Genomic DNA, 27,454 nt, shown 5'->3' with positions numbered 1-27,454 from the left:
CTGAATAGCCAGGTACTTCCCCACCTTCCTTTTTCCCTTCCCCACTTACCTTCAGCCTCACAACATCCCCCAATTGGGGATGCCATAGTCTCACTGACTCCAGACGGGAGCAGTTGGGACTCTTGTGACGTATTCACTATAAAAAAAAAAAAAAAAAATACGGAATAAAAACAATATTTTGAAGATAAGTGACGTTTTGAAACGAAACTCATAAGCATCAAAGTTTTACAACTCGATGTTTGTATACGTACAACCCTATTGTTTGTAGAATTCCGTTAGGGATGCCTTTTGACGATAATACAAAATTTGTTCATAATTCGAACAAATCCAATATTTCAGGAACTTTTCCCGGCCAACTTTCCATTCAGGGATGAATAAGTACACGGCAGCCCTATCAGGCGTCATTTATTATAAAAGTTTTAATTCAAAGCAGGTACTAAACCCTTTAAACGGTAGGAAAACTCTCATTTCGTTCTGTTTAATTGATGTGATAAATCGGGGGCATTATTTATTCTTAATTTATACTGGATTTGAAAACTGGGAAGTAGGTAATGCATTGAGGGGTTTTTTCGGAGGCAGTTGGACTACGGGACTCCCGATTGGAAATTTTTAAAAAGTGGATGGAATTCAGGGAGGGGAATTAGAGCGACGATGAAGTAGATAAACCTGACTCTTCAGATATATGTACTAAAAAACATATGAGCTTTATAAATATTTTTTTCATAAATTCATATTTAACAGTGTAAGGAATGTTATATTACTGACCAATAAAAAAGACATAAAAAAATGAAGAATAAAATAAATAAAAAATTGCAATATTTTGATTTCTTTAGAGAGGTTCGTTGTTCATTCCAGAATATGATAACATCTGTTTCTGCTATCGTGGTACGAGAACACGCCGTCAGATAGAATGCAGGAAAACACTTCTTCTTCTTGACATATAAATTTATTAATTCACAATATATTTGCAGAGGATCTTATTTTCCTCTGCTAAAACTTAAACTGAAAGAAATAAAGGTCTATTTTCCTCTATTCTTCAGTTTTCCCTAGGTTTACATAAACCTAGTAATTATCTCACGACTGACTGCCTAGGTGCGCATGTACCTACCAGTTATTTCAACACTCGCTCCTGCGTAGGTACGTCTGTACCGACCCGTTATAGCAATACTCTAATACTGTCCTTTTTCTGGGAGGTATCTGTATTTAAACTAAATTCTTGAAGGACATATTACAAAAATAAAGATGTTCCACCCGCTCGTCGGAAAACAACATTTTTAAACATAAAATAAAATGCACTTAACTATTCTTAATGATACAAACGTGACTTAAACAATACAAATATTTTAAAGGAATTATTTTAAGGGAGATGAAACTTTATTTGGGGCATTTATTACTATGGGACAGGGGTGGGAAAGGTATTGGAAAATATTTTTAGGCATAATGGTTTAACTAGGGTCATCATAAAATAGAGAGCGAACAGCTCTATTTGAAAGCTGCCGCCGCTTGGAGTAAAATGTCACTAATTCTTAAATCATAAATGATACACAAACAAGACAATATCTTTATAAAAATACCAGGCCAAAGAATTGTTTTATTGTAGGGTCGAATCTGCAAATGTGGGAAGCTACACTAACTTTAAAAATACGAACTGTGAGAACTGGCCTGAAGGTAAAATTTTACTGAGCAATATGTAATAGTCGCATTCTGGAAGATACAACATCTATTGCAACTAATTTATCATAAGATCCATATTTTGCGTCATTTCTATTTTTAAGATTATAGTAAAAACATTAAATTTGTCCCCCCCCCATCTGCGCAAATAAGGCCCAATTCTCCAAATAACATAATTTTTCTAATGTTCTTCCAAATATGTCATTGTTAATTTGTCCAAGTACTCATTGTAAATTTATGTTTAAGTGTTAGGTTCGTTTGGATTAACCAGTCAGCTTAATACTTACCTACTTCCCGAAGTACTGAGTCGATTTTTAAAATCTCCCAAAATTTATTATATTTAGTTCTAAACAAGAAAGTGTCCGACTTTATTGGCCAACCGGGGTATAATAATTTAAGGATGCTTTTTAACAAGAGCTAATAGTGACCAATAAACTCCAAATGAAATTCTGAAATCCATTGTAAATAGATTTTCAAATTTATGAGATGTCCTGTAAAATTGAAATGTTAGCTTTGAGAAAAATGTCATTCGCAAGCCAGGCAAGGTGTGTAATTAATTCATTATTTTTTAAATTTATGAATACTACCTATTAATAATAAATATCTCCCTTACGATACCGATGAAGTCATCACAAAACTAACCAAATCCATTTAATGCAAATGATTGTGATGAATGAGAATGAAATAACCTGTAGGAAAAATATCATATTAAAGACGAATTGAATAATTCTATAGAATTCTTGCAGGGGTTAGTTAGGCGAGGTACAAAAAGGCTGTTATTGTGTTAACAATAGTTCTTTCAAGCCTTTATAATAAATGACAATCAAAAACCGCTGTAGCAATTTTTTTCCAAAACCTCTATCCAAAATGATGACGACAGATTAATCAAACAGCCCAAAATAGAAGCCTACTTTGAATTCGGATAGCGGAAGCGAAGCCTTAGCATTACCAGCCGACATTTTGTGAAAGCCTCCGTTTTAAATTGTGAAAGATTCCATTAAATCCGGATTCTTATACTTGATGGCAGAATCATGCCCGTTTGCCGTTAACTCCCAATCTCCCCACAAAAAGAACTCATTTACTTAATGCTTTTTTTATATTGGGGCGATCGCGCTTTACGAATGCAAAACGCCGGCTTTAAAGTAATTATCACTACAGCCTATAGCTGGGTTAAGATCCAAAACGTCTGTCAAGATCCTGCGGGATCCAGTTAACGGCCACTTGCCGGTTATTATTCTGTTAAGGATCCTCTCGAACAACGTAACAAGTAACAACGTATTGAGACCAAGCAGTACTAAAACGGGCACTTTTCATTTTAATCAGTTTGTTTATTGCCAAAGCCAAGGAATTATGACTACAGTTATACTAACTGGGCAAAAAGCTTTTAAGTTCGAAGCTCCGACGACGCGACGTTAAGTTACGTTTTGTTCGGGCTTTTTAAGAAGTCGTAGGAATGAAGGTTATTATCTTAAAGCTTTTTGTTCACGACACATTAATATTTTTAGTCTTCTTCTTTTGAATTACTGACTTCCGGAACAATGGTTTCAATTATAACAATAGATTTTTTATTGCCGGCGTGTATTATAGAATTTAGGTACTGTGTAGTAAAGGGTTATATCTGTAATTGACACAATACTACAAGATTTAGGTACTGTATGGTAGACGGTTATATCTGTAATTGACACAATAATACAAGATTTAGGTACGATATGGCAAACGGGTATATCTGTAATTGACATAAAACTACAAGACTCAGATACTGTATGGTTAAGGGTTATATCTGTAATTGACACAATACTACAAGATTTAGGTACTGTATGGTTAACGGTTATATCTGTAATTGACACAATACTATAAGATCGATGTTTTGAAATGTTAATATTGTATGAAAATTTAAAAAAAAGATTTTTTACATATCAAATCTGTTTCTGTAAACTATACTATGAATAAATTGTGAAATAACACAACTTAATCAAATAAAATTTACCTGCGCAAGCCGGAATTTGAACACGCGTCCTCCGGATTGTTAGTCGAGAGACTTACCCCTCGACCAATTAGCTTCACTAAGCTTCATCTATATTCAACGATTAAAGGTTATTACGTTTTATTAAATGTAATTTATTTACGTTGCCCTGATGAAGGTGCAGTTACGTTCGAAACTAACTAATTTAGTTTTGATTTCATTGTTGGATAAAATAGAGCTTTGCCAGGTGGTGAATTCTACAAATAAAACCAGATTCTTAGATGAATTATACAGGGGCAAAAGTAATCACCCTATTGGAAAACGCTATAACTTATGCAAATAGCGCCAAATGTCAATTCGGTTTTAACATTTGTGAAGTAAACAAACGCAGAATACAAATCGTTAAGACATAAATCGGTTTACTACACAAAAACACGGAATAACAAGCAGTACCAAAGTTTATCATAAAAAAAATTTAGAGCAAAAGAAAATCGGGTGATTACTTTTGCCCTATCCTGTATGAAAGATATAAATTGCAAAAAAAATATAAGTCAACAAGAAAGGAAATTAAAGATGTTTTGTTGTAAGCACGCGTTAATCTCGTAAACATATTTTTTGGAATTTGGTCTTCAGTGTGGTATTTTAGAAAGAACCTCGATGATTGATTCAAAGGTTCTTTCATCACTTGAACAAAGAATTTCAAATCAACTAAAATCTTGTCATAAAAAAAATTATTTATGTGTTTTTAAATCCTGGTCTTAAAAGCTAGTATTATTGTAACAACTCAAACATGGATGTCTTTCGTCATCGCTTTTAATTACCCGGAGAAAGTTCTCTATTTTCCACGTGCCTGGTAGGGTGGCCTATCTAGGTTACCCGTGGGTGTGTCGGTGGATTGGTTGGGAAGGGGGGTTGCGGGGTGTTATTTATGTAAGAGCCGCAGGAAGGGGTGCCATAAAACAACCCCCTGAGCTATAACCGATAAACAAGCGAGGTCTCGGACCATGTGACCGGAGCCGAAGGTCCGGACCCGTGACTTGTATCTACAGTGTTTGGGCGCTGCCTAATCTTTAAGGGATGTTGAAAGACTGGTAAGTACTCGATTGAATAACTTGTCCAAAACGATTACTATCTTAGATGATCTGGCATCCGAAACAAATTCATATCTTATCAACAGCTAACAGTTTTGAATAACATTAAGACAACGACGCCTAAATGCTGTGTACAAGAAGGTAAAGCTAATATATTTACGCAGGGTGTAAAAATGGTAACAAGGACAACAAAATCATTAAAAAGTTTATATGTGATATCATAGAAAAACAGCCGAATTTATTTGACAAATTATTGAAAATGCGTGTCACAACAGAGGTATTAAGCATTACTTCCTTACAGTCTGCCAATTCGGAGAGTCGGATTAACGGTTAGAAAGTATTTACCTGTGGTATTGAGCAAAAAAAAAAGAAAACCAATCTTTAATAGTTGACTTTTCTTGGCGAATTAATCTTAAATTTCCAACAAAATAAGTGAAAATGAAATCTCTGTACCTACCTGTATAATTCATCATTTTAGCAATAACGAACGTGTGCAGCACAAATTTTTACGATTTATTAACTTCAAATTACACATACCTATTCAACACATAAACTATACATTCTTACTAAATACACTTAAAATACATTCTCTAGAAAACAGAAGAAAAATAAATGACCTAACTTTTTTATTTAAGATTATTAACTCCAAACTAGACTGTTGTGAACTCCTCCAACTCATAGATTTCAGAGTACCTACTCGAGCAACTAGGCAAAATATATTCTTCTGCAACAATAACTTTAATATCAACTATAACATACATGCACCTATTTCTCGCTTTCACACACTTGGAAACAAATTCACCTCAAATATCGACATATTTAATATAAGTTTGCCTGTGTTCAAGAGATACCTGAATGACATTTTTATGTAGCATATTTAAAGGGCGATTGCGTATATTTGTTGTTTTCTTGTAGATATGTTGTGAACTTAAATTAATTTTGTTATTTTTGTGTTGATTAACAAATAATAACCTTCTGTTGTAACTGTATTATACAGTAAATTATGTAAAATATGTATAATGTAAAAGCCTATCAGGGCGTTTAAATTAATAAATAAATAAAATAAATAAATAATCTTATATTAAAATAATTCACTCAGTGAGAAGCGATCAATGGCTGATATTCATTATCAATGAAGGAAACAATTATGATTATGAGAAAGCAAAGATAAGGATTTGTTATCTGTTTACCACTATGGTGAGAGAATTTTGTATTGTATCGATTCATCAAGATGCGTGCCTACAGCCTAAGTCCATAGTAACAATCATCCTTGAAAATAAATAATTGATTACCGATGACTGAAATGAATAAAAAAACTTGGAAAAACCACAACAATAGGAAAAGCAATTTACCGGGTTGGGAAAAAACATACAAAAAAACACCAAAGGCGCTGCTGGCAAAATATTCCCTCTGCGGTGAAAAAACAGCGACAATTGATTACATTAGAAAAGTAAATGTGCCTGCCGAACGTCTCTAGGTGATTGATTACAAAGGCGACAAAGGGAGACAGATAGGTTTCCTCCGCCAGCGCCGACCCCCTCAGTAAATAGGCAGTTGCGATTGCTGCTTAAATTCGGTATCTAATATATTATCTAAGCTATTAAGGAGCCAATTTAAGGAAAATGCCTGCGGCCAATCCACAAATGAAAACTTAAATTCTAAATTTTACTTTGTTTTATGTTTTAGAAATGTTTTTATATACAATGTCTAATCTATGAAGAAATGATAATATATTTAAATATTGAAGACAATATTAGTGATTTTTAAACGCAAATCTGAAACAGAAAAATCACTAATATTGTCTTCAATATTTAAATATTATAATTTGAGGTTTTACTCAATAAGTTATTCCGAAAAATAATAATTCATTTCTAGACTTGCAGAAAAAGTCAATAGATGTCGCACATTAAAAATAAAAACAATAAGATAGGTTTATCTATAAGACGCTGTCTAGGATTGCATTTAGTTCGGGTTGAATCTTGCGATCATACATAAAGATAGTTGCCAATAAAAATGTGCGGTGAAAAAAATGAAGACAACGTTGGTAGTTCTTATTCGAAGTATGATACAGTTAAAAGTGACCGATGAGGATAGGGTCCCATTAGCGCAGTTGGTAGAGCATTGTCCCGGAAAGACAAGGGTCCTGGGTTCGAGTCCCAGATGTGACCGTTTCCTTTTCTGATTTTTCTGTTTCAGATTTGCGTTTAAAAATCACTAATATTGTCTTCAATATTTAAATATTATAATTTGAGGTTTTACTCAATAAGTTATTCCGAAAAATAATGATAATATATTTGTTCAGCCAGGTGGGTACTGCGGGTAGGTACTGTAGATAGGTACTGCAGGTAGGTACTGAAGGTAGGCACTGCAGGTATGCACTACAGGTAGGTACTGCAGGTAGGTACTGCAGGAAGGTACTGTAGTTAGGCACTACAGGTAGGTACTGCAGGAAGGTACTACAGGTAAGTACTGCAGGTAGGTACTGAAGGTAGGTACTGCAGGTAGGCACTACAGATAGGTACTACAGGTAGGTACTGAAGGTAGGCACTGCAGGTAGGCACTACAGATAGGTACTGCAGGTAGGCACTACAGGTAGGTACTGCAGGTAGGTACTACAGGTAGGCACTACATGTAGGTACTGCAGGTAGGTACTACAGGTAAGTACTGCAGGTAGGCACTGACGGTAGGCACTGCAGGTAGGCACTACAGATAGGTACTACAGGTAGGTACTGAAGGTAGGCACTGCAGGTAGGCACTACAGATAGGTACTGCAGGTAGGTACTGCAGGAAGGTACTGCAGGTAGGCACTACAGGTAGGTACTGCAGGTAGGTACTACAGGTAGGTTCTGTAGGTGTAGGTAGTTTAAGTTTGTCAGATGTTAGTATGAAAATAGTACATCTTTTCACAGAACGAAAATCATGATAACGTATGAAATTGCGTGCAATGACACTGTTTACGTCATATGTTTAATTTTCAATTGATGGTTATTTTTAATTTATTGCCAATATTGTTTTTCAATAGTTACGTTTTAGTAGATATAATAATATATAGCGTTAGGGTAGGTATTAGGTACCTATATATCTAAATTATTATATTCACATATGTAAACCTTTGAGGATATTCTCACAAAAGATAAGCTTTAGAAATGTTTTTTAAAGAAAGTGATAGTTTGATAATGCCTTTAGAGGGTGAAACAGATGTCATGCGTAGTAATAATTATACAACAGAACTTTTTTATAAATAAATAAAAATAATAATATTTTTGAATAAATAAAAGAAAAAAACAAAAAATAAAATGTAGTTCCACAAATAAAACTTTAAAACAATAAATAAATAAAAAATATAGTTATTTAAATCTATACTAAAACACGATTACTTTCTACTCATCACTGTTATTTAGTAATCTTACATTTTTAAATGTATTTATTTTTCATAAAAAACAGGATTATAAACATACATTCTATTCAAGGTAACATTAGATATCTAAGAACAGTAATAGAAAAAAATAACACAGAAACAAAGAGACAAAATAACAGGTATATTTAAGTTGAACATAACCTGCCTTACCAGGCGAACTAAGTGAGGAAAATTAATTAAGACACTGTCTATGGTTTACCAATATATATAAGACATGAGTTTTTTTAAAACCATTTTTTACTAGTAAAACATAACGCGTTGTCCAACATACAATAATTTTATACGAAATTCGCAAGACTTCGGTGAGTTCACTGGTTATTGTATATCTATTGTTTACAGAAAATTTAAACTTTTTATTTATCTTGTTGTATTGGGATGAATGCATAATATTTTAAAGACATTGGGGTAGATACAACTATCTGTTTATCTAAATGAATTTCATATAAGGTGTATAGGGAAAGCCATCTTGTTACCCTAACGTACGATCATAGTAACATTAAATTCCAAAGCGCCATTTGAAGATATTTTTCTTTTATAGCAGTAATTTATTTATTTTTATTAAAGAGCCTTAGATCGTAGGCAAAAAGCAATAATTTAACATTATTTTCAAACACAGTAACGATATCATTAATAAACAGTAAGAAAAAGCATTGGACCTAAATGCGATCCTTGAGGTACACCGCTTGTAGCCATGAATTTGTAAGACAAGTTAGATTTATTTTCTAATCAAAGAATTTTGATAGTTAGGTAGATCGTTATCGTTTCTAATAATTTACCCCCTATTATGAAGTTTACTGAGAAGAATTTTGTGGTTTACTTTGAAGAGATACTTTTACGAAGACAGTGTATAATCTAACCTAACCTAACCTAAGAACGCTTAGTTGGACAGAATATACATGGTTACGTAATAGTGGATTGCTCCACTCGCATTGAGGTATTCATAGTTTGAACAGTGAAGCCATCTTGTTGAGACGCTAAATACTCTTCTATTAACTGAGGTTAATTGACTCTAATAACTCTGGCCAAAGCAAACCCGACTCTAGCCTCTTCGTAAAATTACACAACGACTCGCTACTTACTTTCGCTCTGTTTTCGGCTAGTACCTAACCATTCAAATATTTAACGTAAAACGGTTCGAAAATTTTATAAAACGTTTTTTCAATTATAAAATTAGAGGTAAGCAGCAGATTTTATTTTTCATGATGATGCATTAGTAACTTCACGGAGATTTAGTCAGAAACATCTGAGATTTTAGTAATACGTATAGCAGAATAAATTAAAATCTACCCCTCGAATATTAATTTTCAACGCCTGCCAAAGCACACTCAACTTTAACCTTCTCGAAAATTTAACGAAAGGAAGTAGCGAACCGTGGTTAAGTTTGCTAGGAGGCTAGAGTCGAGTTTGTTTTGGCAGGCGTTATTAAAGTCAACAAACGCCCGTCATTAGAGTATTGTTGCGTCTTAACGTCAATTATTAAATACAGACGAAATATTAGAGATTTACAAATAGACACTGTAAACATAATTATCAACAACGGTAAATAGACAATAAAGGGAATATTATATAAGTATAGAACAAACGCGATGTCGACTCGGTCGTTGGCCGAGTAGACATCGCGTTTGGGTCCCTCCCAGGCGTAGTGTGTTTAATTCCTCAGCTGGCTAAGTCCTCCATCACAACACAGGCATCATTTTCAGCTTACTGTGGTGGTAGTAGGAGATTTTCAAATATTGTCAGGTTATTCGTAACCTGGAAATGTTTGTCTTTCTTTTTTTTTTTAATTAAAAAAAAAATAAATAGAAAATAAAACTGAAATATTTGATGATTAGTGTTAGGTTATCTCTTATGTAATCGAAGGACAATAAAAGAAAGAAAAAAACAAATAGAACTATTATTTGATCTGAAAAATGTTTTCAGAGTAGATATAAAAAATGCTAGTTGTTGTAATGTATCTAAACAATTCTTACAAAAAACATTTTCACAGGCGAAGTTTGACATAATTGCTGTATGAAATAATGCACCTTCAATATTAGGTGTTTCCAAAGCTTTATTTTTTTCTACGGAAGTTGAAATATTGGATTACGATTTTATTCCGTCATTGGGATTAATTTTTGTGTACTTAGTTCGAAATCACAATTATTATTATAGAAAAGCATAGACCAAGGATTAAGACCCAATACCTTATCTAAGACTGTACTTAACTAAGCCTCGTGACTTCGGCCAAGGATAACTGATTCATGTTCAATGATCTTTTAAACTCTGATTAAACTTAGATCTTCATCACAATGTGAACATTTAAAAATTAACTTAAGCAAAAGCTTTTTTGTCTTTTAATTAATTATCATAGAATTGAAACTAGCTAACTAACGGGTAACAGGTTCTTGCGTCTTGAGATATTGAATTAGCCAAAGTTTTGTTAATTTTGAACTTGATTTGTTTGCATCCATGTGAATGCCACAGCTACGCCTCTGACTGAAATAAATCCCGCCTTCTATGTTCAACGTATTTCCATTGAACTTAGTTTTGTCGCAAAATAATATTTCTTTTCTAACGGCAACTACCTGTATGAAACGGTTCCCTAATATTTCATCCAAATGAAAATTCAACACACTTTAAAAAGTGATATTTACGGCCGTTCTTCCCAATCCTACTGATCAACTGCTGAGCCGAAATTTTCGCTCAACACTGCTCAAACGCACAACTATGCTCTTTCCAACGGAAAAGTGACAACTGAGTGATCAACCAATTTAAGGAAGCCAAACTACTGGATTAAACTTGCCTCAGTAAATGACTACTTATAAAAAGTGTCAACAGAGTGAAACATATTTGCGAGGCCAAGTCACGGTGGCATTAAAGTCAAGCTAATACTTTATTTTTAACATATTTTACACGCTTAAATATTAAATATCAGTTAACGTATTTCAGTACTTAAAAAATATATGCATTAATAATAAACACAATAATTAATTCGTCAATGTTAATTTAGCATTGAAAGTTTTAACTTTGATGTCATTTTATTGTCTATGATAGTAGGCATGGCCACTTAAGGTAATCAACAGTAAAGATGTTTGGAAACAGGCAAATCGAACGTTACTGAATAAATCACTTGGCTGATTGGACCCTGAGATTGATCATTCGAAATGTTGGGAACAACGGCCGATAGTCATTAAAAGTGATGAAACAAAAACTAGGTTTAATAGTTACCTATGTAACTTATTTAACCTTGTTTTTGTTTTATCACTTTTCATGACTTTACATCACTTTTTGGAGGTGTGTTGAATTGTCATTTTGATGACATACCCGGTCACCGTATGAAAAAATGACCGCGTAAAGCAAAGATTTTTCATATGGGACCCGATATAGAATCTATATGGGGATCGGTTTGAAAAAAAGCATCCTGTAAAACACCCATTACACTAGTTTTAATAGTGATATTTCTTTAGTAAATACATAATGTCGTTTATATTCATTAATACACGGAACTAAAATAACAATAAACTCTTACTATTATTACACGATTTAGCACACAATAGCTTGCAAAACCACTGCATTACAGTCCAGAGCTAGAAAGCCAGAGTTCTGCAAACAATAACACTAAAAAGGCCATAAATGTGCAGTTTCCTGCCATTCTGGAACACGACGGTCGGCATATCCAGATTGCACAAAGAAACGAATTGACATTTTAAATTTCAGAGACCCTTGGCTGCCATGAAATGGAATGAGATCTTTAGAAATTTAATTCGATAAAGCCTGTTAAAGACCTTTGGATTAATATTACATTTTTAGTGGCAGATTGTATGTTGCTTTACAAATATAGTGAAATCATTGGAAGCTTTATGTGGTTATAGTCCAGTCAAGATGTACATCCGTGCTTGCAAAAGGTCCAGTCATTCTGAATTTTTTATATATTGTTAGGACCTAAACCAGTATTAAAAAAAAAATTTTGCAACTTCGAAAGTGCTGTGCGAGCGGCAGTGGGCCTAAAAAACCAGGAAATTTTCGGATTTTTTTCAGTTTTTGCTCAATATCTCAGTAAAGGAAGGGTCTTACCGGTGTAGTCGGTAAAAATACTTTTAAAGTAGACTAAATTTGCTATAATTTGAGACCAAAGCAAGCTATATAAAACCATTGGTTTTCAAGATACAGTTCTTCAAAAATAGGCAATTTTTTCCAAAAAGTGAAATTTTTTCGAAATGGTCTCTTATTTTGTAAAATAATTTCTAAAATACGCATCTCACGTCAAATATTGTATGATATAAAGTTGTTGTAAATTTAATAAGCTTTTATTTGAGACTAGAAAAATATCTGTAGACTTAACGGTTCTCTCAAAAATAGCAGATAACCAAAATCAGTCATAAGTGGGTTTTGGGTGAAATGCAAAAAAACTGTTCTCGCGTCTTTTTATGGTTTTATTGTGCTGTGAAGTAAATCCATTAATCATCGTGGGTTTATCCTAGGGTTATAATATAATTACGACTATTTCAAATTTCAAGTACCCATTAGTACCTATACCCATGGGTACCCATCTGAATGGGCACGCATATTCACGAGCTGTTCGAGCCCACATTTTGGAAAACCTCACACTGGCCAGCATTGTTTTTTATGAGGTTGACGTAACTCCTGAGGAGCGAGACGAGACTCAAAAATTGCTGCGAGACACTGAAAGGTCTCTCACTATATCAGCAGAAGAAATTGATACCTACCAAATACTAAAGGCAAAATTTAAAAGTGCCTTGGAGAAAATTAAAGCGAATGGTCTAACATCACAGTTGTGGGTCCTATACTTTCGTATGACCACTTTGATAAAACTATTCATCCAGGCAGAGTGTGCTGGTGATTGGAACCTTCATTTGTACACTGTCCACAAGATGCTCCCTTTTTTCCACGCAGCTTGACATTTTTTGTATGCTAAGAGCGCGCACCTCTATCCTCAGGATATGATGGCTCTACAAGATCGGATGGATAAAAGCGAATACGACATGTTCACAAAAGGATCCTTCACCATTTGCCGGTCTGACAAGTTTTGGTCTGGGTTGTGGTCAGACCTAACAATTGAGCAGAAGCTGATGCGATCCATGAAAACCTACGGTGGGTTGACCCAAGGAAGAGGAATCTCCGAAAGTGTTCTGGCAAGGTGAACAACAGGAATGGTGTTTATGTTGAACATTTGTGAAGAACTGGAAAGTTTTTGCAGCTTATCATGTCATACTGGAGAGCAGCATGTAGACATGAGACCTTCTCGAATCATCCGAGATAATAGTGATGTAGAAAAACTAAAAAACTGGTTTGCTCTCCACCATCCATTTCCCAAAACTGACAGTTTAATTTCTATCAGTGGTGGTTTACTGGCAGGTCCTGAAATTAATTGCCACACATCCCAGAGAGTTGGAACGGAAGGAGTAATGAAAATTGTGGGGAAAATGTACGACAAGGTAGTAATAAAACGGAAAAATAAAGTTACCACACTGGCATCGATCACCTCAACCGTTAAACTGCCGGACAAAAACAGAAGAGTGGCTGTGGATCCGCTCACAATTTTTCAGCGAGTGTGTATTGCAAAGAAATCTGAACAGTATTTACAGGATGACTTCAAGTATGAGTTGGCCCCGTTCCCGATGTCTCTGTTCAATGAACAAGGGATGCGCAAGGGCACAAAATCTACTCTGTACTCTGCCTTCACTCCTCTTTCCAGCCACACGCCGATAGATGCCAGCACTCACGTCATTTTGGATGTTGGCTACCTCTTGCACAAGGTCGTGTGGCAGAGGAAAAGCACGGTTCGAGTACTTTTGGCGCGTTATATCACCTACGTCCGAAACCACTTTGGGAAGAACGTCTCCATCGTTTTTGACGGCTACCCCGAAGATGCTACCAAAAAAAAACACCAAAACAGCGGAACGACTCCGGCGCTACGCAGCTCATTCCAGCTACGAATTGACTTTCGATGAATCCACAGTAATTCAAATTGCTCAAGAGCATATTTGGGGAATGAAAACAATAAGAGACGCCTTATAACTCTTCTCTGTGACGCCTTTCAGAAGGAGGGAGTAGAAGTGGCTGTTGCCGAAGAAGATGCTGATCGAGAGATCGTCATGATGGCGTTATCAAAAGGAGCAGATGCCGATCGGGTCGTCATAGTGGGAGAAGATGTCAACCTGCTTGTTCTTCTCAATGGTTTAGGCGCTGAAGAGACAAACGTCTATCTTCAGAAGAGCACGAAGGGTGAAGTTGGTTGCTGTCACTACTCTACGACCTCCTACAATAACCAGGACTCCCGACAATTACCAGGAACGGTACTATTTACCCACGCGTTTGCCGGGTGCGATACCACCTCAGCACCGTTTGGCCAAGGAAAGACCAAAATCAGCACACTTCTGAGGAAGATTGAACCACTTGCTGAGCAAGTGGAGGTCTTCCTTCGGCCAGACTCTACCCCACAAACCGTGAGTGAAGCAGGCATCAAGTGCTTCGTGGCTCTATATGGGGGTGACATCGCGAGGAATACTTTGGATTTCCTGAGGTATAAGACGTTTGTCACTTCAACAAACATAAACCTCGCCCGTTTGCCACCGACGGAAGATGCTGCAGGCCACCATGCAGCAAGGTGCTACCTCCAAGTGCAGAAGTGGCGGGGAGTCAACTTGAATCCCACTGAATGGGGGTGGAAGCTGTCTTCTCAAGGACTCACCCCCATCCCCACCACGATGGATCCCGCACCTCCTGCCCTTTTGCGAAAAATTTCGTGTAAATGCAATAAAGGATGCTCTGAGAGCTGCTCGTGTAGAAAGGCTGGGCTCCACTGCTCAGTCCTCTGTCAGTCATGCGGTGGCAAATTTTGCATTAACGTCCCGGATGTGGAGCTGAAATGCTCGGACGATGAAGATGACCCGACTACAGACTGGGCGCCTCTCCCAACTAAGATAAAAAGAAAGACATGATTTGGCAACCAAGACACAATACCTACATGATTTATATTAGTTTTATTTTTTGTGTACATTTAATTTGTCCTTATAGTAGGTACCATGATGTTTTTACAAGCATTTTGGTATGTAGGTATATAAAACAATGTTTGAAGATGACGTAATTCCCGATAGATGTAATATCTTTTCTTTTTTTCATCAAAAATCTGTTAACTGTTTGATAAATAAAACCATAAAAAGACGCCAGAACAGTTTTTTTGCATTTCACCCAAAACCCACTTATGACTGTTTTTGGTTATCTGCCATTTTTGAGAGAACCGTTAAGTCTACAGATATTTTTCTAGTCTCAAATAAAAGCTTATTAAATTTACAACAACTTTATATCATACAATATTTGACGTGAGATGCGTATTTTAGAAATTATTTTACAAAATAAGAGACCACTTCGAAAAAATTTCACTTTTTGGAAAAAATTGCCTATTTTTGAAGAACTGTATCTTGAAAACCAATGGCTTTATATAGCTTGCTTTAGTCTCAAATTATAGCAAATTTAGTCTACTTTAAAAGTATTTCTATCAACTACACCGGTAAGACCCTTCCTTTACTGAGATATTGAGCGAAAACTGAAAAAAATCCGAAAATTTCCTGGTTTTTTAGGTCCACCGCCGCTCGCACAGCACTTTCGAAGTTGCAAAATTATTTTTTTTAATACTGGTTTAGGTCCTAACAACATATAAAAAATTCAGAATGACTGGACCTTTTGCAAGCACAACCCCCTTTTCATGTTTAACTTGACTGGACTATTATGAGTTATGAGGGTCACCGAACAACTCAACATGGTTACAAATCAACACACCTTTAACAAGAAGAAGTAAGAAGAACACGTAGTGTAACAATGCGCAATTGGATATTGCCAAAGTGGACTGTTCTAACGAGGCGGACTTAACTATCCAAACTTAACTTCACCTACCGGAAGGATGTGTAAGAAGAACACGTAGCGTAACAACGCGCAATTAGATATTGCCAAAGTGGAATTTTCTAACGACGTGGACTGTACTATCCAAACTTAACTTCACCTACTGGAAGGATGTGTAAGAAGAACACGTAGTGTAACAATGCGCAATTGGATATTGCCAAAGTGGACTGTTCTAACGCGGCAGACTGTACTAACCAAACCTAACTTCACCAACTGTAATTATGTGTAAGATGAACACGTAGTGTAACAATACGCAATTGGATTTCGAATATAACAACATTACGCATTCGAAAATTGCTTACGCGGACTTCTCCACTTCTGTGTAGTTTCAGAGAGCATTTGTCATTCAACGTCACAACAATTTTGGAAATAGACCTGTCTAATTAGACGTATACATTAGCGAACCGAAGCGTGACCCGAACCACACCATTTATGGTTGCTTCACTCCTTTCCACTCTTTTGAATTATGGGAAGAAGCAACCGCAAGCGGCATAGTACGGCTGGCGCTTCGGTTCGCAAATGTATATGCAGCATTATGTAACGTAATTCGCAATACAAATATAAACTCAATTCATAGTTTTAACTTAGTTAAGCCCGCTTTTGAATACTGCAGCAAGAGGAATATAAAACTTTTGTCCGACTTCTTGTGGACTTCCTTTTAGAGTTCGACTGACTCTAAAAGAAACCGTTAGTCAACAAAGTGACTCATTAAAGTTAACGAAATAAAAACTTTTCAAATTGTTCTGACTTCGCGTCAGTTGATTCTTTCTGCGTTTTGACTGCGCTATTTTATTGCAAAAAGCGCACCAAGTGAATTTAACCATTTCACTACTAGTCCCAATAAACTTCTGCTTCCATTTTGCAATTATGGAAGCTTTAAAAATTGCTTAAGATTCCCCGCCGCCATTGCAGTGCATCAGATAAAAACGTTTTAAATTACCCGTTAATTTAATGATTTTTAATTAAAACTAATTGACAGCCCGTTAATGGATGGGAAAATAAATAAACCAATAATAATAATAATAAAAAAGGCTTTCGATAGTGTCCCGCACTCGTGGCTGATCAAAGTATTAAATATATATAAAATTAACCCTATTATTATTAGCTTTCTGGAAAATATTATGTCCTTTTGGAATACCAATTTACTTATCAATTTAAAAGGTAAGAAAATAGTAATACCGGGCATTTCAATTAAAAGAGGAATTTTTCAAGGAGACTCATTGAGTCCTCTTTGGTTTTGTTTAGCATTGAATCCTCTATCTAAAATGTTAATTAAAAGCAAGTTTGGAATAAAAGTTAAGGGTAATACAAGGGAGAGTAGTACAATTTCGCATTTATTATATATGGATGACATAAAATTATTTTCGAATTCTGAACAAAATTTAGAGAAAATGATCGAGGTAGTTAAAAACTTTTCAGATGATATCAAAATGACTTTTGGTTTAGATAAATGTAGAACGATCCATATAGAGAAAGGCAAAATTGTAGATGGGGACGAGAGTATATTTAGAAATTTCCAAATTACTAGTATGAAAAGGGATGAGGTTTATAAGTATTTAGGATACCCACAATCAAATAGATTAGACCATAGTAGTATTAAAAATGATATTAGGATTAAATTTCAAACTAGGATCAGGAAAATTTTAAAATGCAATCTATCTGCTAAAAATTTAGTAAAAGCAATAAATACTTGGGCAATACCTCTATTAACGTACTCATTTGGCATAATTAAATGGTCTAATACAGATTTAGATAACTTAGAAAGATTAATTAGAACTACGCTAACAAAGTTTAATTGCCATCATCCAAATTCAGCTATAGAACGAGTTAATTTACCTAGAAATTTAGGAGGTAGAGGTATAGTCAAAATAACTTCTTTGAAACATAATCAGGTAGAAATGCTAAGAACTTTTTTCCATAGGAAAGCTCATAGCTCAGAAATGCACAAAATAATTTGCAAGGCAGATAGAAATATTACACCTTTAAATTTATACGATGAGAATGCCAACATTTTTATAAATCCCAACCAGGAATTATTAGATTCCTGGTCAAATAAAATTTTACACGCAAAACACTTCAATTATCTCAACCAAACGTATGTTGACAAAATTTCGTCAAACAAATGGTTGAGTATTGGAGAGTTGAGCGCAGAAATAGAAGGATTTATGCTTGCCATTCAGGATAGAGTCATTAATACTAAAAATTATAGAAAGCATATAATCAAAGATACAAATCAAATTGATGATTTGTGTAGAAAATGTTTGGCTTTTCCGGAAACTATAGAACATATTATATCGGGATGTTCTATATTAGCACCGTCCGAGTATACATTTAGGCACAATCAAGTTTTAAAAATAATTCACCAAAATTTGGTAATTAAACATAACTTGATTGACTGCCGTAATGTAGTACCATATTATGAATACGAACCAAATTCATTTTTAGAAAACGAATTTTATAAAATATATTATGATAAAACTATACTAACAGACCGAGCGATTAGTCATAATAGACCCGATATAGTTTTACATGACAAAATTAAAAAAATAACTTATATCATTGATGTCGCTATTCCAAATTCCTGTAATATTCAAAAATCTGTTAGTGAAAAAATAAGAAAATACACAGATTTAGGAAATGAAATAAAAAGAATTTGGCATTCTCAGACTATAAAAATATTACCATTCGTTATTTCGGCTACTGGCATTATACCTAGCTCTCTAATTAAAAATTTAGGCGTATTAGATCTATCAAAAAAATTATATATAAAGATGCAAAAGTCGGTCATTTTGAATACATGTAGGATAACAAAAGATTTTTTAAATATTTATGTTGAGGGATCAGTAGGATTTATAGGCCCTGTTAGAAGTTCTACCGAGCCGAACCCTCTGATATGAAAATATCTGGAGACGGTGAATTATTTTCCCATTTGATCTCTGGTGATTTGACGTGTTGTTCTTGTATTGTTTTGTATTTATTTTGCTTATATAATGCACTTACATAATGTTGATTGACTAGATGATCATTTGTGGAAAAGTGAGTGGAAGGGTTAAGTTTTTCCTTTGGGGAAGACTTAACCCGGACAACTAAATCGGAAGTTTAAAAAAAAAAAAAAAAAAACAATAATACTTGGATGACTTGTATAGCGCCGTTTTTGTGCAAAAACACCTGCATACCAGATAACTGAGAAGGAAGAAACGTGTTTTGTTACTATCATACATGTTAATAATTTACAAAGAATCGCAAAGTAAAATTGTTTTAAGGGGCCTCAAATAAGCCGTTTGTTTTTTTTAAATTTAAACGCCGATTCTCGCTTAGTTTAAACTTATGCAGCCGACGGGAATTGAACCCGCGCCTTCTGATGTACGGTCAGGTGCTCTGAGACCACAGAGCTACGTCGGCTTATTTCGAACACGCCAAATAATTCTATATGTACTAGTACTTCAATTAACAATAACTGCTTACAATTTGGTAAAAACCTGAAACGTACCGAGAAGCAGCATTTAAAACAGAGACCGTTCAAATACCAAAAATTCAAAATCGTGCTAATCGTTGATTTGATGAAAACCAAATATGATTCAGATACAGAGTGGGGCCAAACACAAAGTGCAGTTTTGAAGGGTTACAGAAATGGGGTTTATTTTATTTTATTTGGTACATCATACCGTTTTATATATCAATTCCTGAAGATGACATCAGAAAGACGATAGCCCTCAGCAGCTGTACATTGATAAAGGCGATTTCTGAAATTTAGGCCGAATTTTGGCACGTCTCGACGGGTATAGCGGCGATTTCCTTCTGCATTCGATCTTTGAGTTCTTACAAAGTGTGAGCTTGATGTTTGAAACATTTTCCTTCAGGTAGCCCCACATGAAAAAATTACAGCCGGAAGGCTCGCTGGGTAGCGACATAAGAAAGGCCATTTTCAAGATACGTGCGGACGGCGAAGCCCCGATGTTGTCCGGACCAAACCATCGTAACGACTGAAAACGGCACGACCCTACCGACACAAAAAGACCCCTCCCAGGTTCTTATCCCCACCACACGGAATATGCCGGTTCTTCAAAACTGCACTGTCTGTTTTGCTTGCACCCTGCATTAACTTTTCGGTGGAATATGCAAAAATTCTAATTCTAAAAACATTTTTATAGAGCTTTGTCCACTCTACTTACCAACAGGGAGAAATGTTTTAGTAATAATTTTTACTTAATAGCTTCCTTAAAATTATTTATTGCCTGCAATTGGAAATCAAAGCACACAAGAAATTCAATTTGGCCGAAGGTTTTATGGGCCAATAAATCGCCCGCTAAAATGTGAACCTAATCTTTATCGCCGTGTTTTTATTAGTTTCAGTCCATTAAAATAATTAAATAATCTAAAACTCTCCTTTAAATAAAATAGCACTTCGCTGCTTGACCTTACAGAGTACAAATTTTCTAGGAAGTAACACTCAATACTAAATACATTCAGTTTCTAAAATGACTAGAATTGAAAAACTTTACTTCTTTATAAGTTTTTGTTTCACTTGATTGTGCCACGATTTCCTCGGGCGTCCCCGACTACTTCTACTGTTCACTACTGTATACATTATTACTATTCAAATAACTACATTATATCGATTTTCATTCGACTCCGTATCTCATTCCAGAGCAGAGATAATGCATTGAATCTTCCTCGGGCGTCCCCGACTTATTCTACCATTCAAACCACATTCTAAATACTCCATATACACATATCAATGACACAGTAAAAAGACTTCGTAGGCTCTGCCATATATTTTGCTCTCTTAGATCTATCTTAGACCTACAAACTCTAAGAAGTGTTTAGTTCGCCCTTTTTCAATCCATTGCAACATATGGTATTATGAGATTGGGTGGTTGTGCTGAATCCGTCATTAATACAATAATTACAGTACAAAAACTAATACTGAGAATTACATTTAAATGCGAACCTACCCCCCCTTCCAATGTGCTATTTGCTAAAATCAGTGTCTTAGATATTCGCTAACTATTCAATAAGACAAGCTTATCCTACATACGTAAAAATAACCAGCTCGTGGCTCCACAACATCAAGTACACACCCGCTTTTCAGCAAACCTGGGATGCGAGATCCCAAAAACTAGAACCACATTCGCTTTCATTCTGGTTCATCGCCCCTAAAATATACAACGCATTGAGCACCGATATAAAATCAACTAATAAGATATCCCTTTTTACTGTAGGTGTTCAACGCTGGATATTTGAAAGGGGCGAGAATTATTTAAAGAATTTCTAAAGACTTTATAAAATTATTTCAAAAAATTTATTTAAAAAATATATATTGTATCACCTAATAAAAGAAAAAAAAACTAATAAGAACAAGCTTAGAAATTTTCTGCGAAATTGGTCCAGTAATTTTTGAGTCTATAGGACCAACAAATAAATATTCATTTTTATATATATATGGATACATATTTTACAAATAAAGATGTTCGCATTATTGTATCATTTCTTGTTTTAGCTACAAATAGTTTCTTGAAAGTTTTTTTTGGAAAACAAAACTGATGAAAATAAATTGTAAGTTGGCATGAAATCATTTTATACGTCTAAAAAAACTATACTTGGAAGTTTCAAAATGACTAGATATCACGAGAAAATGTTTTTTCGTGGTTCCTTCAATTTTTAAAATATACAAATAATTTACGATTTTTAATTTCTTTAAATTATAAAACGATAAAAAATATGAGAAATGAACACTAATAAAATTCTAAAATTTTCTGTGGTTTAAAATTGAATTTTATCAATTTCATAAAAAAAATTATAAAAACGCACAGTAACAATTTTAGCAATTCGTGGTGGAATTCCATTCTATTGATATATTGAAACAGTTTGAAAACAACAACAAGTTTTTTACACATATTTTATTTAATCGATACGGGTTTCAGCTTATCATAGCCATCTTCAAACTTGTACTATGATTCCTTAAGTTATGGTTTATGAACACACCACATATGGGGGAGGGGTGGGGTTCAAAGAGGTGGTATAAAAATAATAAAGAAGTTTGAAGATGGCTATAAAAAGGTGAAACAGTTAACGGTCAAAAAATAAAAGAAATGGAAAAAAGTTTTAAATTGTTTCGATACATCAGCTTATTAACAGTCTACAATATTCTTCAAAGGTCTACCAAATACATCACTGAAAACTTTTTGTTTATTAAATTTACCAAAAGCAGAAAAAAATATGCTAATAGATTTACTTAAAATACGAGTGTAAGATTCCATACTTAGGACGGGTTGTTTCAGAGAATTTGAACAATTCTTCAATTGTCAAAGTTAATTTTCAACTCTGTGAGAGAGGTCTGATATTATTTTAGTTGTGTCAAGCAACTAGCCTTTAATGACATAATAACAGAACATGAATAGGACTTTCACAGAACGCGAAAATAAACGTTGAAATTTGATGAATTGTTCAAATTCTCTAAAAGAAACCAATCCTTAATATTGTTACCATTATAGAATATCAATTCGTTTGTAATTCTCGTTTTTCTTGTAAGGAGATTACGGGATTTCCTTGTAGGTATTTCTGCGCATCTACTAATCGACCCCTTTCGTAAGCAACGTTATAACTTATCGTTATTGTAAAATCAGTTAATTTGCATCAAATTCGGTTTTTTACTGTAACATCCTTTCGTCACGAAGGCGTACCACACTGTATAGGGACCTTTGTTTCGGCAACTCGCTACAATAACCAAACCTTTAAGCCGTTCTACAGTTCTATAGGACCACTTTTGTCAATAGAGACTTTTCAGGACGTGTCCAATTTGGGTCAGTGTCTTTTTTGAGCCGGTGCGTGGGCAGGGTGCGACAGGAACATGACTTCGAATTTAATAACTTTTTAAACAAAAGATCTGCCAGAAGTATCATTCTATATGCCATTAACAGGATATTACATAAAAAATACTGAAGCACGTAATAGATTTGATATATTCATCGATTCTCTATTATAATATAAATATATATTTTGGTAGAAAGCTATCACTTTGTAATTTGACATTAATTTTTTTTTTATATAAACTATGTAAAATATGTATGTAAAATGGCAGACCGAACGCCCTCGATTAAACAAGCCACGTCAACCTGTTAAACGCTCTATATTTGTTAACAATAATGCCAATAATTATTTCGTTAACTTTCTAACTCAAAGGCCTCATACACTATGTGTCGTACGGTATCATGTTATTGCTGCCACTACCTAGAATTTACATATAAACTTTACATTTCTTTTTCACTGATTTAAGTTTGTATAACTTGTAGGCATATTCTTATTTTTGTACAACAGGTTTATACCTACAAATAATTATTGTATGCATTTAATATTTACTTGCTGTTATAATATGTCAAATGGATATGGTTATATGTATTTTTACTGTTACTATTGTGAACTTACAATCTTCAGAATATCATATTTTTATGAACTATGTATGTAAAAGCCCAATGGGCGTATAAATAAATAAATACTGAATAAATAATAAAAATAATAAAAAAATTGCTTTGTTTATAACCATGAAATACACGAAGAGAATTCAATTCGATTTCTGAAGACACATTATGAGGCCTTATTAATAAAACATCAATTAAAGAAAGTTTTATCGATTTGCCTTGGTAATTTATCACGACAAAGCATTTTCGTTTTAATGCAAATGAGCATGTATTCCGACATCATGATAATACATTCGTAATTTACTAAAAGTTTACAAGGAAATCTATTGATTCAATCGTAGGGCCTGCAAATCCGTTTTTAACAATAATTTTAAAGAGATTCTTAATAAATTATCAATATTTATTTTTCTCCGCGTATTATAGCATACATAAAAGAACAAAATGGAGTTCTACAAATCAAACTTAAAAGTACTGAATTTTATTTCAAATATCTGTTTGCGAAAACATCCATGAAAATTAATATATATTTTTATATTTCTGACGCCTTGTTTTATATCTGCGACCTTGAATCAAAGAGCTTACCGCCCTGCCACATCAAGGTTGTGGAAATATAATTCAAATTAGTTCAGACCATTTTATAAATGAATGTAAATAAAGTGAGTAAAACTAAAATAGCTCTATTATCCAGCCCGTTAAATTTAGGAAGGTATAATAACAATAATGTAAACATATTAGGTAAATACATTCTTCAAACGGAATTTTAATTTTAATATTAAAATATCTGAGATTTTTGTGGTGAATTCTTCAAATGGTTTCAAATTTACATTTATAAAAACTGGGTCAAGTCCATTGATGTATTATATTTAGATGAGACTTGAAGCAAAAAACTATGTTCCGCTTTTTTACCTCCAACTGACCTAAGTAAAACTAGCTAATTCCGGCATACGCGCACCGCTATCGTGTTTTAATAGTGGAACAAGTTTCGGCAAGATTTTAGTGCGCAGTAGCGCCTCTAATTGTAGATCTATGGTCAAGTCTCTTGGATAATGTGGAATTCAAGCATCCTCCAATGACGTCCTTTTTGGGGAAACGAAATAAATCTATATATATATATATATCCTTCTTCTTCCCTATCTCCTTCCATTCCCCACTACCTTAATAATAATAAATATCATAGTTTATTCCAGAATGTATGCAGAATAGTAAGCATTATAGCCCAATTTGAGTGAATTTCGGGAGTAATTGGGACTCTGGTGCGGAATACACATTAAAAAAATGCAAATGACAATTAAAATAATTTTGTCAAAAATAATTAATAACTACTGGCACTACACCTAGCTCTCTCATTAAAAAAATAGGCGTATTAGATCTATCAAAAAAATTATATATAAAAATGCAAGAATCAGTCATTTTAAATACAAGATTTTTTCAATATTTATGTTGAGGGATCAGTAGGATTTATAGGCCCTGTTAGGAGTTCTAGCGAGCCAAACCCTCTGATATGAAAATATCTGAAGTCGGTGAATTATTTTCCCATTTGATCTCTGGTGAGTTGACGTGTTGTTCTTGTATTGTTTTGTATTTATTTTGCTTTTATAATGCACTTGCATAATGTTCATTGACTAGATGATCATTTGAGGAAAAGTGTGTGGAAGGGTTTAGTTTTTCTTTGGGGAAGATTTAACCCGGACATAAAATCGGAAAAGAAAAAATAAAAATATTAAATTATATGTATGTACTTTGTCGCTTGTCTGAATTCTTAACGCAATCAGTTCCAATTTTGAAAATGAAACGAATCTGAGTTCATCAAACGAGAGATAAAGAACGGACACACAATCAAAATTAGTATTTTTGATGATCCCGAAAATGTTTGGGGTATTTCAATTTTCAATTCGGAAATTACATAAAGATAATACCTGTAACCACTGTGGAGCGCTTTGCATACAAAACAACGTACGAATCGTATTTTTAAATTTTCACCATCATTCAATGTAGAAATTATTATATATATTTATATATACATATACGATAGACTTATATTTTTATGTAATTACGGCACAAAAGTCCCAACTGTCCCAACCGTCTGGAGCCAGTGAGACTGTGGAATCCGCAATTGGGGTATATTGTGAGGCTGAAGGTGGTGGGGATGGGGAAGGGAGATGGGTAAGAGGAAGGTGGGGAGTACCTGGCAATTCAGATCTGGTCACCAAACACGGCCAAAGCGATTTCAAGCAACATTTCAATTCTGAGTGGTGGTTTTACACCAGGGAGATACTGAGAGTATTTTCAAAACTGAAATGTGCCGCAAGTATACCGTATATTAATTTTAATTATTTTATTGTGAATAACACAAATTCATGACATTAAATTTAATTTTGCATGCCGGGATTTGAACCCGCGACCTTCGGATTGCTAGTCGATAGCCTTACCCTTCGAACACGGAGGCCGTCAATTATATATGAAAATACTATTAAAAATCCTTTTTTTCTGACATTTCCTCTGACAAACCGCTTATTGTGATAACCCAGATAAACGCTTATCCTGAATTTTCAATTGATATGCAAACAATGAAAATTACCTTCAAATCGTAACCTTTAAAATCTTTCCACCCGCTGATAAACAAGCCATAAAACATAAAAAAAAACCTAAACTCATGACATTTGACTTTAAATCTGGATGTAATTCGAATCCGGGTAGATAGGGCCTAGAGGTCAAACGGGTTATGTACTCTGGGAGACGTGATTCCCCGAGACGTGACCATAGAGAAAGGAAAGGATAGGTCTGGGCGGGTTGGACCACTGGGGTAGGTGCTAGAGTTGGGTCCTATGAGTACTTTTCGTTACTGGGTACAATGAGTACAGGTACAAAAAAATACCTGGTAAAAATACCGGTGACAAAATACTCAAAAGTATTTAATACCGACCTGAGGATTGATTCAGATTAAGTAATTCTAATGAACTCGCATAAATTCTGCCAACATATTCCCCACACATATTCTACGGGAGCTTGATTCTCCGTTTTATTATTCGAAATCCGTGGGGGGGGGGGGGGTTGTTACAGAATTTCTGAAAAACATTATTCCGCACAAAATTAATACTCCCCCCGAAATATTTGAAATCCATGGAGGGGGGGGGGTTGTTAGAAAATTTCTGTAAACCATAATAATATCAGATCAAATACCAGTCAAAAATACTACCCATCAAGAAAATACGTATCATAAATACCAAATACCTACTAAAAATACCCACCAAAAATACTCATCAAAAATACCCATCGAAAATACCTATCAGAAATACCTACTGAAAATACCCATCAAAAATAACCATCGAAAATACATATCAAAAATACCTACTGAAAATACCCATCAAAAATACCTACTAAAAATACCCATCAAAAATACCTATTAAAAATACTTGTCAAAAATACCTACCAAAAATACCTGGTAAAAGTACCTATTAAAAATATTTAGTCCCGGTATAAAATACTCATGAGTATTTTGGAACCAGGTATTTTAGAGATCTGTCACAAGTACAAAGTATCGCATGGAAATACCCGGTACTTTTACTGGGTACGATAAATACGCCTCACCTCTAGTAGGTGCGGGAGGGCGGTGAAGGGGCACCGCAACTCGGCAAATAATCTCAGGATGAATTTGACATAAGTCCTTAATCCTTGTAGTTTGTTGGCAGTACCTTCCGATCAAATATAACTTTTGCTTCTAGACAAACTTCATCAAACAATAATGGTTCTTACGCTAAGATTTTATTTACTTATTTATAATTAATGGCACAACTGGCATTTACATACATGAAAGTTATTGACAGTCATAGTACAATATGGAAAGAAACGAACAATTTTAAGAATACACTAGTACAAAGTTATTAAAAGAAACAAAAAAACCTGTTATACGGTGATCTCATTATATATGCACTGCTAAAAATTTTAATCAGTACAGATTTATATTTCAATAAAGGTATATTAAAAACATCAGCTA

The sequence above is a fragment of the Hesperophylax consimilis genome, chromosome 12 (assembly GCF_061612785.1).
Source record: "Hesperophylax consimilis isolate HC1 chromosome 12, BYU_Hcon_1.0, whole genome shotgun sequence".
Taxonomy (NCBI): Eukaryota; Metazoa; Arthropoda; class Insecta; order Trichoptera; family Limnephilidae; genus Hesperophylax; species Hesperophylax consimilis.
The sequence above is the reverse complement of the archived record's forward strand: the minus strand, read 5'-3'. Positions refer to the sequence as shown.